Here is a 16163-nt window from a genome sequence, read left to right on the forward strand (position 1 = left end):
TGAAATAAATTCAGCAAAATATTTAAAACTGGAGTCGATGGATCGTGTTCAAAAACCTAAAACAAATTCCAGGAAACACCCAATAATTCATTTATCCGAAATATTCAAGCTAACTATCAATTGCACTTTAAATTCGATGACTAAGTTAATAAATATACATGCTGCTGCAGCAAAATGCGGCACGTGAATCACCGCCGAATACTACCAGGACAGTTAGAGGCGTGTGATGAATCCTTATATATGGATGACCATATATTTTCTATGCGGCATTGTTGAAAAAGTCGATCACTACGTTTTAGTCAGATTTCTTGCTATCGTATTGACTACAACCGCCTTGGTTATATCTTTTGAGAAATTAACAGGGCCAAAAATAACAAGCACATTAATAACATGATCGATTCTCTGAATGCTGATATCATGAACGCCTTCGCGCCAACAGACAAGGATGCAGTCGACAATGCGTGTGATTACATTTGCACTCGCTTTGAGATGGCCATTTTCGCTAGCAACGGTATAATTGGGAGAAATGTTTGTAATTTTGGAGCGGACGCTAGCTTTCTGCAGATAAGACGTCTGTTTTGAATCTTATTTTTGTCAAGTGTCAAATTTTGCTGCAATATGCTTTGCTTCGTTTTTTGTGAGGCTACATGTCTTATTTGATAGACCGTGGGATTGAAAACTGCAGTAGATATTTTACAAGAAAACAATGATATCTATTCAGTAATAATTTTAAATAGTTTACTTAGAACACTGGTATCTTCTAATGTACAGGTGTGAATGCTTCGTCTTTTGCATTCATATTTTATTGTACGCGTGATAAAATTAGAAACATTTTGCTTTTCTTTTCTTTTAAGTATAGTTACTTTATTTTTTTTTAGTTTTTATGTATATTTGCTATATAGTATATAAACAAATGACATTTCGCTGAGAAAATACTTTACCTAATAAAAACTTAATATTACATTTATGTTATTTACTGAACACATTGCTTTCGATAGTATTGAAAGTTTAATGAAAACGGATTAATATGTCAAAATTATATGTATAATACATACTGCTGTTCATGAAATATAATATTCCTGGTTGTAACATATATATATATATATATATATATATATATATATATATATATATATATATATATATATCAAGGGCGGAGATGGGACTAGTGCTACTTGTGCCCAGCAACGACCAATAACTCGGTCAATGTTATTCAAAATGGATTAAAAATCATCCATTAATTTTAAGCAAACACACTTAGTCTGATCTCAATTAAATTACGTATCTATTCAAGTTTCGGTAACTAAGTAGCCAAAAGTTCATAATTATATCTGGGAATAATACAACGATGATGTTTTGAACGGATGGTATCTGTCCGGCCACCGTCAGATCCATTGAACATCCCATAAAAGCGGATATAAGTTGTGGAATTAATTGCTAACCTGGTTAGTTTTCATTATCACCAATTTCTTTATTCTAATAACAATATTTTTCTCGTCATAGTAATGAACATCGTCCGTTTTCTTCTATACTTTTGAAAGGAAAACTTTATCTTATCTACTGTATTGACAAGACTAAACATTATATAGTATCTTGATTGTTTACAAAAAAAAAAACATGTAAGGTACGTTAGTCAATCTGTACTATACAAGGGAGAATCACTATGATGACTTACTTTGGGTCCACGGACCACGGGTTGGGAACTGAAAGTGACAGAGGGCGGGGGCACGAGTAGCAATAATAGGCTAGAGTCGCCACTGATATATATATATATATATATATATATATATATATATATGTGTGTGTGTGTGTGTGTGTAGTTTACCTATCTTTGTAGTACTAAACATGAATATACGTCAACAAAACTGATTATTTTAATTCTTATTATTTATTTAAATAGCTACTAGTCCTTTATTTCAATGTAATTTTAGATCTTTTAATCGGAAATTTAGTTAATTTCTTGGAAAAAAATCATGTGCAGCCACAATACTGTATGGAGCTTAGTAAATCGCATTGAAAAAGTAATAAAGGCATGTATATGTTATACTACCATTTATTCATAAAAAAGAACAATTACATATATTGAATTACGTCATTTTACCATGTGTTTTTTGTAAAATAAAGAAATGATCAAATTAAATCCCATCTAAATATGATACGTGCAATAATATAGTTAATAGTAAAATGATAAACTCATACCTGTTCAAAATACATTCATCTATTATATTATAATTATAAACAAATTGATATTTTATAAACAGGTGAAAACATTATTAAAATATCTAACAATTATATACTTTTTCATGGAAAAAGTAAAGATTGTAATCAACATTCCATTAGTGAAATAATAAACAAAAAGATTATGATTAGGTTTTAATGTAGTGTGGCGATCTCTCTTTGAATATTAAACAGAGCCAACTGATCGTAAGTGAATATGGATCTATGGTATGGAAAACAAACTATATAACAAATATCTAACTTGTTCGCATCTATCCCCTTTACTTGCGTCATGTACATTGTTAGCTTCCGTCCAGCTAACATAGGTTGTCTCAAATATCAGAATGTACATATGTCCGCTTGTATTGAAATGTACGTGCAGAGCTATAACTTTACTTTTCCGAACATAATCAACATCCCACATTAACACACACAGTAACACTTTATTTTAATAAATACAAGTGGAACGTATTGTAAGGAAAACACTATAAATCTAATACTTAATTGTATAGGCTATCACTTAGATGCAAGGGTACATTCAGTTTGAGTCACAAGTCTTTAAAAAAACGAACAAAATGTGTTGTATAGAGATGCGAAATACCCACACACAAACTAAAATGTCTTGAAACCTCATTCCCTATTTATATATTAGCAGTGGGAGCCATGTATTACTGATTCATAAAATACGCTACAATACATTTTAATTCATGCCTATTTCGTATTTATTACTACGACGAGGTGCAATGAGTAATGCCCGTGACCCACTTCCCTAGCAGTAGAGCAACAAAACCTGTCGCAGTTATTATTCTTTCTCTACATAGGAAACATCCAGTTATGCATTTCTCCCATCGTTTGATGCAGATCTGGAGACCGTTTGTGTAGAACACCCCAGGTTGGTCCTCCAACCACGACGTGACTTCAGAAATCAAGGCTGCATCATCTGGGAAACGCTTTCCTTTCAAAAACAACTTTATGGCTAGGAGGAGGTGAAAGTCAGAGGGTTCAAGGCCACGAGATTAGGGAGGGTGTGGATATTTAATGACCACACGCCTGTACTTCTGATCTGGCGACATACGATTTGTGGACCGGAGCGTTGTCCTGCAGGAGGAGGGTACATTTGCTGATGGTGCCCCGCCTCTTGATTTTGATAGCTTCTATTAATTTCCTCCAAAGTGAAGCATAATAGGCTCCTGTAATTGTGGTATCCTTTGCCAGGAAATCTGTCATCACTACTTCGTCCTGGTCCCAGAAGACTGTGAGCATAACTTTGCCAGCGGAGGGCTCCACCCTTGCCTTGTTTGGAGGTGGTGAGTCCAAGTGCTTCCACTGCATTGACTGGGCTTTTGTCTCTGGCTCATAGTGATCAACCCAGGTTTCATCCTGTGTAATCAGTCTTTTGAAAACTTTGACCCATCTTCTTGGCACATCTCCAAATTCATCTTCGAGCACTCGACGCGTTCTCGCTTCTGGAATGGTGTGAGCAACCTCGGAATAAATCTGGCAGACACCTTATTCATATTTATGAATGATAGTTTGCACAGATCTTGTACAATCTTGACATCTTGGGCTATTTGGCGTATAGTAATGCTTCGATCTTCCAAAATAGCAGCTTCAACTTGGCGGACAGATGCCTCCTCAATGCCAGACGGAGGGCGACCAGGTCTCTGAGCTGTTTTCACAGACTTCCGGCCATGTTTGAATTCATGATGCCTGCGTTTTACAAGGGCATATGATAGGGCGTTATCCCCATAGTTTCTTTCATTTCATCCAAAATCTCTTGTGGTGTACGTCCTTTCAAATACAAAAACCGGATCACTGCTCGACATTTGACAGGCTCCATTTCACACCTGACTCAGTTAAAACACCTGTGAAACGGAGACAACAATTAGTTCAGAGCTTTAATTTGCGACATAACCAGTAGATACATAAATCATTGGCTATGCCAAATTTCAGCTAGATAAGACAATTGTAAGTTGGCCTGAGGTATTACGTATTGCACGCGCCTCGTACATAGAAAATTCCCTATTTAATATTATATTATACTAAATAGTGATTTCAAAAGTGTAAATAATGATTTGGCTGACATTAACTAGCATGTTGTTATTAGGAGATTGGCAAAAGAGTTTTAATATTAAACGACTTGAAGTAATGAACTGAATTTGGGCATACGCAGAAATAAGTAAAATATCACGACAAGTTGAAATGAACAGTTTTCATTTCAACTTGAAGATAAATGACTATACGAGTTATTTATTTATCTTCATTTAGTAAACGATGATTTCGCTCATAATAAACTATTTTCTTCTATGGTTTCTATTTTCTCTTAATTTCTATTATTATGTTGCCAGTAGTTAAAGGGTTTACCGGTTAAATATTTATACACAAAAAGACAGGCCAAACACACACATACCTTTATTAATCATATATATAAATATATATATATATATATATAAATATATATATTTATATATATACATATATATATTTATATATATACATATATATATATATATATATATATATATATATATATATATATATATATATATGACTAATAGAGGTATGTGTGTGTTGGCCTGTCTATTTGTGTATAAATATTTAACTCTTAAACTACTGGTCACATAATAATAGAAATTAAGAGAAATATATATATATATATATATATATATATATATATATAACCTACCAACCGGTATAGTTCTAAAGACATTAAATATAAAAGTTCCCCTTGGCGTCCCAAACACCCGTTGATTTGTCACTATTTTATATGTGAAATCTGAAATAAGAAACGTTTTAAAGATAAGTTAAAGTTTCAGCAATACAAAACTATTAACTTCGGTTACCTCGTCAAAAATTAAAAATAAAATAAAAAATATCAAAACCTTAATAAGTAATCGATACACGCATTATCTTAGTTGAGGTTTTGAATATTTGAGACAGTAAGTTCGTACGCTAAAGCAATTTGCAGAAATAAAAATATGAAAAATGTTATTGAAAAATGTTAGTCGCCAAGGCGATGATAACAGAAATTACTTTTGTGTTCTTCGTCTGTTAAAGATTAATAATATAATAGATATTGGTCCATATATAAAACGAATGTCACAATGATAATAATCCCCTTCGGGGTTTTATCGACACGGATAATCTATGCGTTATTAATTCCGGCGTATCGAAACCATTGTGCCAGTTAATTCGCATATATAGCATTATATTACAACTTGTTCATCATCATATTTTTAATGTTGTGTTATCCGATAATATCTTTTCTTTTCGATTTAATGATAACGTAAATTTGCTTCGGTTGAATACATGCCTATATATTCTTATACTTAAGTTGATACAACGAATGTTTCCTTCCTTTATCTTATACTAGCGGGGGTACCCGGCGTTGCCCGAGTGTTTGTAGGTGTGTGTAGTGTTAAATAAAAACGAACGCGGGGGGGGGGGGGGTAGGTTCGAACCGGAAGCCCTGAGGCGAAGTTTGAAAAAAAAACAAAACGGCCAGCCAGAATGAGTTAGTGAAATATGTTTGAGTTTATTTAAAAACCAAATTGACAGGTGCGCGGCCGGAAGGTGAGCGTTACGACGACAGCGACGACGACGACGACGACGACGACGACGACGACGTAGGTTTGTTTGTTATAAGCGAAGTAAAAAAAAGAAAACAACGTTAAAACATGAGCGGGAGAAAAAACACAAAAAATGTTACGTAAGGCAAACGAAGGATGAAAACAGACAACGAACACGTGAAAAATGGCTTAAATTAGCCTGTTTCGATATTATAATTTAAAAAATCGGTGGATACTCGGGATTTTTGGAGGGTCGCTAAGAATAAGCGAAGTAAAAAAAACAAAAACCAAAAAAAAACAGGAAAACAAACGTTACGTGAAAAACGGCTTAAATAACACAGGGTTCAATATGTGAATTTAAAAAAATCGAAAAACATAACAATCTCACACCACGATTCGAACCCAAAACGTTTATTTAATGAACAAACGCTTTAACCAACTGCGCTAAAGCAATGGAGATGAATTTTACTCGGTTTTTCAACAATAAAAAGTAAATCAGGTCACGACGTCATGACGTCATCTCACGCATGCGTAGAATAGGTCATCGTTACGAGAAACACGTTTTTGTTGATCCCCCCCGTCTGTGGAAAATTGTCGATTTCGGGGTGAAAAAGTTAACGTTTTTGGCCAATTTTTCGATATTTTTCAAGCGAACGATGGGGATTCGATATGATACCGAGTTTGTGAATTTTCGTCGGGTCTGTCGAAAGTTTTTAGCAGACACACAAACATACATACATATACACATACATTTTCGCTTTCATATATATATAGACTAGCAGGGGTACCCGGCGTTGCCGGTGTGTTTGTAGGTGTGTGTGGTGTTAAATAAAAAAGAAACCGGGGGCAGTATGGAACCCGAAGCTCTTAGGCGAAGTTGTAAAATAAAATCGGCCAGCCAGAATGAGTTAGTGAAAGATGTTTGAAAGTCGTCGAGCGTTACGACGACGATGTAAGCATTGGTATAAGCGAAGTAAGAAAAAAAAACAACGTTTTAATTAAGCGGGGGGTAATTAAAACATTAAAAAAACACAAAAAAATCTAACGTAAGGCAAACGAACGTTGAAAACAGACAACGAACACGTGAAAAAAGGCTTAAATGAGCCTGTTTCGATATTAAAATTTAAAAAATCGGTGGATACCCGGGTGTCGCTAAGAATAAGCAAAGTAAAAAAAAAAAAAAAAAAAAGAAGGAAAACGAACGTTACGTGAAAAATTGCTTAAATAATACAGGGTTCAATATTTAAATTTAAAAAAATCGAAAAACATAACAATCTCACACCACGATTCGAACCCAAAACGTTTATTTAATGAACAAACGCTTTAACCAACTGCGCTAAAGCATTGGAGATGAAATTTACTCAGTTTTTCAACTATTTAAAGTAAATCAGGTCACGACGTCATGACGTCATCTGACGCATGCGTAGAATAAGACATCATTACGAGAAACCCGTTTTTGTTGATCCCTCCTGAGGAAAATTGTCGATTTCGGGGTGAAAAAGTTAACGTTTTTGGCCAATTTTTCGATATTTTTCAAGCGAAGAAGGGGGCTTCAATATGATACCAAGTTTGGTAATTTTCGTCGCCTGTGTCGAAAGTTTTAAGGAGACACACAAGCATACATACATGCACACAACAAACACACATACAGTTTCGCTTTCATATATATATATAGATGTTTTACGCACAAACAATAGAAGGTAAAATCTTCCCGACGTAAAGCTTTGGTTTAATTTCTGAGAAATTTGGGTGACCCAAACCATCATAATTTTATTTGTATTATTTTGAATTCTTATATCTATTTCAATAATGGGAAGAAGCTGAAAAACGAAACTGATGTTCGAGTCCTCGCTTATAATTTGACGGTCAAATGAGTCAGCTCTATTTTGATTTCGATTTAAGATTAAAAAGCAAGTTTAATTGTTTGGAATGTACAAAATTTGTCGGGTGTATTAGTATAAGTATATCAGTCAAACTTAAAATATATGCAACATGTCGTTTATACAATATAAATCACGACCAATAGGCACCTGCTAACATAAACCCTGAATATACAAGAATTGTAAAGACACGTATATATTACTAGTTATATCACGTAACTTAAAATATTTTAAACCGCCCAAATAAGCGTACCAATTCAATTATGCTTGATACAAATGTTTGTCTCATTTTATATTAACTGTAATTGCTATTATTATTATTATTATTATTATTATTATTATTATTATTATTATTATTTAGTTTGTTTATTAGTTTGTTATTGGTACCTAATCTATAATGTTCTACTAAATAGGTCACTATAGTTAATTGAAGGAAGTACAGCAATACCTAAATTTAAAAATAGACCACGGTTAAACTATTAATTGTAAAAGAATCTACAATTTCCTAAATCAAATAAAGTATCATTGACTTAATCTATAAGTTATACAACTCAAATAGAACCACATTGATGGAAATTTATACCTGCCCATGTATGTACATATCATAAAATTATGCGTATATATATATATATATATATATATATGTGTCTGTATATATATATACATATATATATATATACATATATCTATGTATGTATGTTTGTGTGAAATTTACTTCATGCATAAAAATCCTAGAGGGTACATATAACATATGAGAAATATTTGGAATCAAGTATCCTCTCGCTGTTATATCAGAGAATATGAAATCATAGCAGCGAGTTTTAGTCTTCCTTTGATCAAGACCAGAACTTTTATGGAAATATTAGATATTGATTTAAAAACTAGGAAAACAAATGACTATGATCAGAACATTGGTAAAAGTGCTGTAACATTCCACACTCCAAATATCCTCAAATGTCGTGCCATACTACTTTTAAATTTGCAGATAACACCCCAAATATGACAACTTAGTGTAGCCTGCTGTGCTGTAAAAGCCTCCCCATAAGACTATTGTTCCTGTCTTTTATTGTTTGATTTCAGATGGTTTACAAACCCATCTTTTGACAAATAGTATATACCACATATCTTGAACTTTAGTTTCTGTTGTAAATTCTCTGACATTATATTTTCGTTCTTCTTTCTTAAAACGCGTTTAAAGACAGCAGCAATAGCAGCATCTACACGCTGCTCTTAAAAAATCTTAAAACTTTCCCTGATGGTTTTTCTATAGAGTGATCGATGATTCGCTTGGGCTTTCAGTACTGTATATCTATCTCAAATATTTTAAGTTGTTTTTTGCGAAACTTTTTCTTGGTTTATGTTGTTTTTTACCCTTATCTATCTCACCATATTGTTTAAGAAGTCTTTTGTCTTCAATCCTAACCAAGTGTCCAGTTGAGCACATCTGATTTTGAATGATGTTCATTTCTGTACAAGTACTATTTGATTGTTAAAGAACTACAGTGTCAGGCGGTGGAGTCCTCCAGTTAATATTAAGTATTCTCTGAAAACAACTTTGGTGAAAACTTTCCAATTAGTTGAGATACCCTCTACATGTTGTCCAACCTATATATATATATATATATATATATATATATATATATATATATATATATATATATATATATATATATATACATATACATATATATATATATGCTTCCTAAAGACTTAGTTTTGATTTTGATGTGATTCCCAGATCTAACCACACGTTTCTTCAGTTTGCCAAAAACAAAACTGGCTTTGCTATTCTGTGATTTATCTCAGCATCAAGCATACACTCCGTACTCAGTGTACTACCAAGATATACAAAATTCTCCGTGACATTTAACTTCCTACCATCAACCAAGATGTTTGATTCAATATATGATATTCGTATAGAGGGGGAATGCATGACATATTTTCTTAAGGCTATCCCAGCCAAATAAAAATAATTCAGCAAGTATCCCATCAAGTCCAGTTGTGTTTACCTTATTCATCTCCGTTCATCTTCTTTTGATCTCATCAATGCTGAGAACAATCATTTCACCATCAACCTCTTTTTGTGAGTGAGACTATCAATCACTATATCATTTACTGAAGAGTAATTACCAATCAGACCCCGGAAATGTTATCCGCTGTTCCGGGATCCCCTCAACAGCGTTGGTAGTTGCAGAATCATCTTTGGATTTTACAGGATCCAATGTTGGAGACTGCAGTCTAAAAGCTTGTCTAATTTTGTGATACATATCTTTTGAATTTTCGCGGTCATAATATGTCTGGATGTCTCCTGACAATTTCGCCCATTTAGCGTGTCTCACGCTTTATTTTACATATTATGTGTTTATACATTTTTCCTGCAGTTGTTTTAGCGTATCCATTAGAACACATACATATACCATGAGCCTTTTTCTTCGCCTACAAACGATTGGTGATAGGAAAATCATTTTCATCGAACCAGTAACTATGTCTGGTTTTCTTAAAGCCAAGAATTTCAGCTCCTTTTCTATATACTTGTGACTTGAATCATCCCCAATGTTCGTCGAATGAGATATAACTAGATGAGGTACTAAAAGTTTCACACGTTTCCTTTGTATTTTGGAGACATCGATGCGTTTAGGCAACTTTTACCACACTGGCTATGATGTGTTTCCTTATACACAACTTGAGTTTAGCACGAACGAGATTGTGATCAATATCACAGTGCACCCCGCAGAACTCATACAGTACACATATCCTGAAGATCACGCTTGCGCATGATGACATAAGGCATATGACCATGATTTGATCTAGGGTGGATCCAAGTTACTTTGTGATTGGGGTTTGTTGGTAGAAGGTGTTACATACTGCAAGATTATGTTCTGTGCACAACTGCAAAAGAAGAATCCCATTATCATTTGCCTTACCAAGGCCATATTTTCCAAAGACACCCCAGGTGTTGTGATCACTTCCCAGAGTGCATTATAGTTTCCACGCAACAACCTCCTATCTGCTTTTGGTATCCCTTTAATACAGTTCCCTAGATTATAATACAGTTCGATCTTGACATCCTGCCTTCTAACCAAAGTATGGGAATATCATGAGATAACTGACAGGAAACGGTCACAAAGTGAACGTATACAAAGTTACATCATACTAATACTAATTCCACAAGGTTGTTCTAACTGAGATGTGATCTTTATCCTAATAACAAAACCAACTTCTCTTTTCCCTTTTACTCCCTTGAATTTGCCTTTCCAGAAAAAAAGTACACCCTGCAACTTTTTTCAGTAAGTTGATCTTCATGACTAAAACGTGATTTAAATAGAGCAGCAATATCCACGTTATATCGAGCTTATTTCCTGGCAAAAATAGCCGTTCTTTGTTCTGGATTCACCGAGTCTTTCGTATCAAGAAGTGTATTTCCATTCCAGGTAGCAATAATCTGTTTTCTTTCCTTGTTAGAACGAATCACGTTTTTTGTTTTCCCTGCAGAAATTAACAACCCTCAGCCGAAGGTAAATGGCCTGATGGCAATAGGAACAAACGAATTTTAGGTACAGTTTTTCTAGATCGCTTTCATGATCTTGGTGAGCAACGTTGCCCTTTAAATGACTGCTTAGTCGACAAAAGCTTCACCGAAACTAGTTACTTTCCCTCAAAATTAACAGCGATGTGAAGATAGGCTTTACGCCGCCTGTGTGCAGATTTGTGACGACATACTTCCAACTCGTTAGGACTGCACACGTCGCCTCGCCTCTGTCGTCACGGGCTTTGTAAAGAAGAGATATCGGTACAAGATGACCTCAATGACAAATGCTTGCAAAACACATGTATCCCTCGCTGAGCATCCACAATAAGAATCCAATGACAAGCAAGTGCAACAGCATCGGCTGCAGGTTTTTGGGAGTGTCCTTCTCATAAACGTAGTGACTTGTCGAACGATACTTTCAGACACAGAGGTCAGGCCACACCAAACTGGCAGATGCTGGGCAGTGCGCATCGTGTATTTGGAAGAGAGAAATGTTTCTTGAGCGAGAAATGTTTAAGCTTCGATTCTAGCTAAAGACTTCCCAGGTACATTTTTCACTTTTGAAAACACTAATATATATATATATATATATATATATATATATATATATATATATATGTGTGTGTGTGTGTGTGTGTATGTATATATGTATATATGTGTATATATATGTATATATATGTATATATATGTATATGTATGTATATATATGTATATATATATATGTATATATATATATATATATATATATATATATATATATTAAATATTATGTAATTGTTGTTATACATTTTAAATTTGGTGTTCAAAATTGAGATCATACAACCTCCACTGGATATTTTTACTTTACATGGCTGAAATTTAAGCAAGTACGAAAATACAATTTTAATTTAAATGAACAAAAATAATGTATTTTCTTTCTTCTAGTCGGTTCAAATATAGCGTCAAAAACATAAAGAGCACCATTTCCCCGCTTAAAAGTTGGTACACAAATTAACGGGCCTCCTCATATATGACGAAGTCAGTGTCCACGAGATGTAATTTGATACATTGCCTAGTAATTATGGGCGTTCTATTTGCGATTTGACAAAGAAAACATACAAAACGTCCAACAGAAAAAAAAAACCTAGAAGAGAACCAAATATGTATTTTAAGTGGCAGCAACGCAAATATATAGTGTGAAATATTTGGAAATGACGACAGTAATTAAAAGTCTTGTGTGCTAAACAGTTCTAGCAAAGATACTAAATATAATGTTTACATTTGAAAAGAGAGATTTGGAGGCGGAATCAATTCAAAACTATTTTAAAAAATAAATGGCAAAACCTGAATTAGTGAAAGAAAATTATTCGGAGCTAAGAGTAACATGACGCTCCTATGTACATGCATATATATATATATATATCTATATATATATATATATATATATATATATATATATACATATATATATATACATATATGATAAAAGTAGCGCAATCTCACTTTCAAAAACGCGATGCAAACAATTAAATGCCATTGCGACTCTAAGTCTTATTTTAATAAATTAAAGTTTTAAGCGATAAGATTTACTTAACATAATTTATTTACTTGGACAGAATTGTAAAATAAAATTGTATTCTAAGATAAAATACGAATAAACTATTCTGATAATTTTAAATGAGAAAAATGTAGCCTCGTTTTATAAAATTCTTGGTTTGAATTTCAAAAGATGAAAATTACATCAGAGCTTAAAAGCAAAAGGGAAACGGGCATCACAAATGTATTAACTGTAGGTTTTTGATATTATGATATTTAAAATTATCCGAAATTTTTAAAGTTTTCAACGCTAATTACCATTTAATTTATTCTATCTAAGAACAAAATGAGAATTTGATTTAAAATATTCGTTATTTAAAAATGATCTTATAAATCAAAAAGAAGATATTCTAAAGATTTATTTATAACATATGTACGTTTAGCTGTTGCAGTGCTCTTTCAAACAAAACCCTTCGTTTAGCGAAGAGCAGAGATTATTATATGGAAACATGGACATATAAAAAAGCATGGACTGATGAAAAATAGAGAATTTATGAGACGAACTACGCGCGGACAGATTTGTCTAGCATCTACTTGTAATGTGTGCGCGCATTTAATAAACAACTATCACTGATTCCATTAAATCTTGTTTGTTTCTTATTTACAACTACTATGTATTTTTATCATACTAGACGTATGTTACAGCATAAACTTGCGTCGATTAATTCATGTTCGAAACAAAATATATATTGAATTCGCCGTAACCTTACCAACCAATTCATCTGTTACAAATGTCATTTCATGCTCATACTCTCTATTTTTATAGGTACTTTGACTTTATTTTATTCGAACTCTATCCACTAGTGTCCGCCATGCACTCACACACAGCTACACACACGCACACATGCACACACTGTCTTTCTTTCATAAGCTACGGGATATATTGCGCATTCTGATGTTCTGGTCTAGTTAGCAGTGTGTTTGCATCTTCTGCCTTAATTGCTGACAAGTCAACTTTGCATATAATATCTTCTACTTTTGGAGATGCACCTTAACTATCATAAATATATTTTCATAACTTAATACCTAACCTTAATGACATATTGGACATTGGTGATGTAAATGTTAAAAATCAATACATTAAATATATCTCTGCGCAGCATTTTATCGGCACACCCTAATAATAATAATAATAATAATAATAATAATAATAATAATAATAATAATAATAATATATCTATATATATATATTATCTATCTATATATATACATTTATCTCTCTCTCTCTCTCTCTCTCTATATATATATATATATATATATATATATATATATATATATATATATATATGCGTTTGTAGGTGTGTCTATACGCCTGTGTATGTAATAAGGTTAAAAGGCAGTGATGTGTAAGTTTAGAAGAGAATGGATCGGAATGTGTGGCGGGTAGTATTATTGATCGTTATTGATTTCGATCTTCAAAATAAAGTATTTACCAATATTGATTTTTATAATAATGATATTAATGTCAAATGTAAATATCACGCCCGAAGAGCCAATAAATTCACGCCTAAACGCATTTGAAAATTCTTATGTGTTTAGTCAGTTCGCTTCACTGAAACGCATTGAAACTCTGACATGCTAACAACATTTCACGGTAACCCCCTTCATCAAATTTCTAACCTTCAATCTAGAGAAAATACTGAAAATTTGTGACACGACTGTATTTAAGATATACATTAAAAATAGTTATTTCGCATAGAATATACTAGATGAGTCTTAATTCTTTAGTTTTTTTTTATTATTAGACTTGCGGGAAACATGGACAGTCCACAGTTTGTTCATTCATCTAGTGAACATAGCTGCCTTGCCTTTAAAGTACTTACATTCTATATATTTCGGCGTAAACGCAGATCCAACGATACGATAATACTATCTTTATATAAAAATAACAAAGTTTTACTCTAACTAATAAAATGTATATTTGCTCGAGCTGCCCTGTCAGCAGAATAGCAAAATCAAATTTTAAATTGTATATTCTATTAAATATTTAGAGATCAGGCGACCTATTCTTTTATAAATGGGTGGATGGTAAACATAAATTAACCTTCGCGTCGTATGAAATAAATTACTCGACTCGTATAATGTATGAACTTTAAAAATGCTTTTAAGCAACGTAGTATTATACAAAGCTGGACAAGAGAGTTTGGCAGAGTCGAAAGTCGTACTTGGGTTAACGTTTGGCAATCACGTATTTCTTGCTTACGTAATGCTGTCCTATAGTGCTCACATTCTATGAGTTGTGTTTGTGACAATAGCAGAGGAATTGCAATTTATTGTGTCAATATATATTTTGGTCATACCCTTATCTTTAGCAGGTTTTTAAGTAATATTTTACGTCCTTACATCATGTGGTTTAGTGCTTTGTCTTGAGTGAGTGCTATAAAATAAAAAGAAATCACAACAGAAGTAATTTATTTAGTAAAATGATTTAGTTGGTGAAGTTTTTTTATTCCGATTAGGGTATTTACAACGGGTACATTGTTTATATTAATTTAATGTAGTGGAAATTTCTATTAATTACGGAAATATTCTAAAAGTTGTTTTTTCAATATCCGCATCCATTTGTGACAACGTTGTTGAACTATACGAATAGATACAATGTATTATAGATAATAATGCGCAAAAAATGCAATATATTCAGATTGATTGGGTTTTATTTCAACGTATATTTCTGGTAGAAAGATATCCTTCTGCAAGACAATGCACTTTCAATACTAGAGAAAATGTTTCCAGTTTCTTTACAATAACAGTTCTTGATGAATTTTTTTCTCATTGCTAAGTATAATCGATTATATACCCATTTTCATAGGAAATCCAGATCCTTAATCGTTACTTTATTCCAAAATAGATGGCGGTGCTTAGGTTTGTAAAGTTTAAGTTTATTAATCAGAAAACGTCCGTCACAGAGTGTAAGAGGAAAGGGTTTATTGCGTGCGCACATGAGGGCGAAATAGATGGGTGGATATATAATTGATATCGTTACATCTATCTACATTATGCGTAACATATCGATTATGGCGTCTTTTACAGATCTGCTTTGTTTTACGCATTATAAAAAAAGAGATTATCACTTACATGAATAAAGAATAACAAAATGCATTATCATAATAATTAATAAATAAAAACGTAGACAAATACACAAGTATTAAATAGAATCTAAGTGAAAACATACAGATTTGTTTTGGGAATTAACGTCTAGTGCTAACCCCCACCCCAATAAAATATAAACCATATCATCTCAGAAAGAATATGGAAATATGTGATTTAGAGGTATAATGCATTTTTCATGGAAACGTGCGCCAATTAGCTACAACAAAAGTATGTTTGATTAGTAAACCGGGGGATAAACACAGCGACATGCAGAGAAATAAGAAGCGGAATATTCTGAGTAGA

General features: G+C 32.9%; 1 protein-coding gene across 1 annotated transcript in view; it reads right to left on the reverse strand.

Moving 5' to 3' along the window:
- The window catches only part of LOC145285994 (uncharacterized), a 1089650-nt gene that overhangs the window by 970582 nt on the left and 102905 nt on the right, over positions 1-16163 (reverse strand). The gene's annotated exons all lie outside the window — the stretch shown is intronic.

Source organism: Euprymna scolopes, chromosome 10 (genome assembly GCF_053919585.1).
Source record: "Euprymna scolopes isolate OS-2025 chromosome 10, ASM5391958v1, whole genome shotgun sequence".
In the NCBI taxonomy this organism is placed as follows: domain Eukaryota; kingdom Metazoa; phylum Mollusca; class Cephalopoda; order Sepiida; family Sepiolidae; genus Euprymna; species Euprymna scolopes.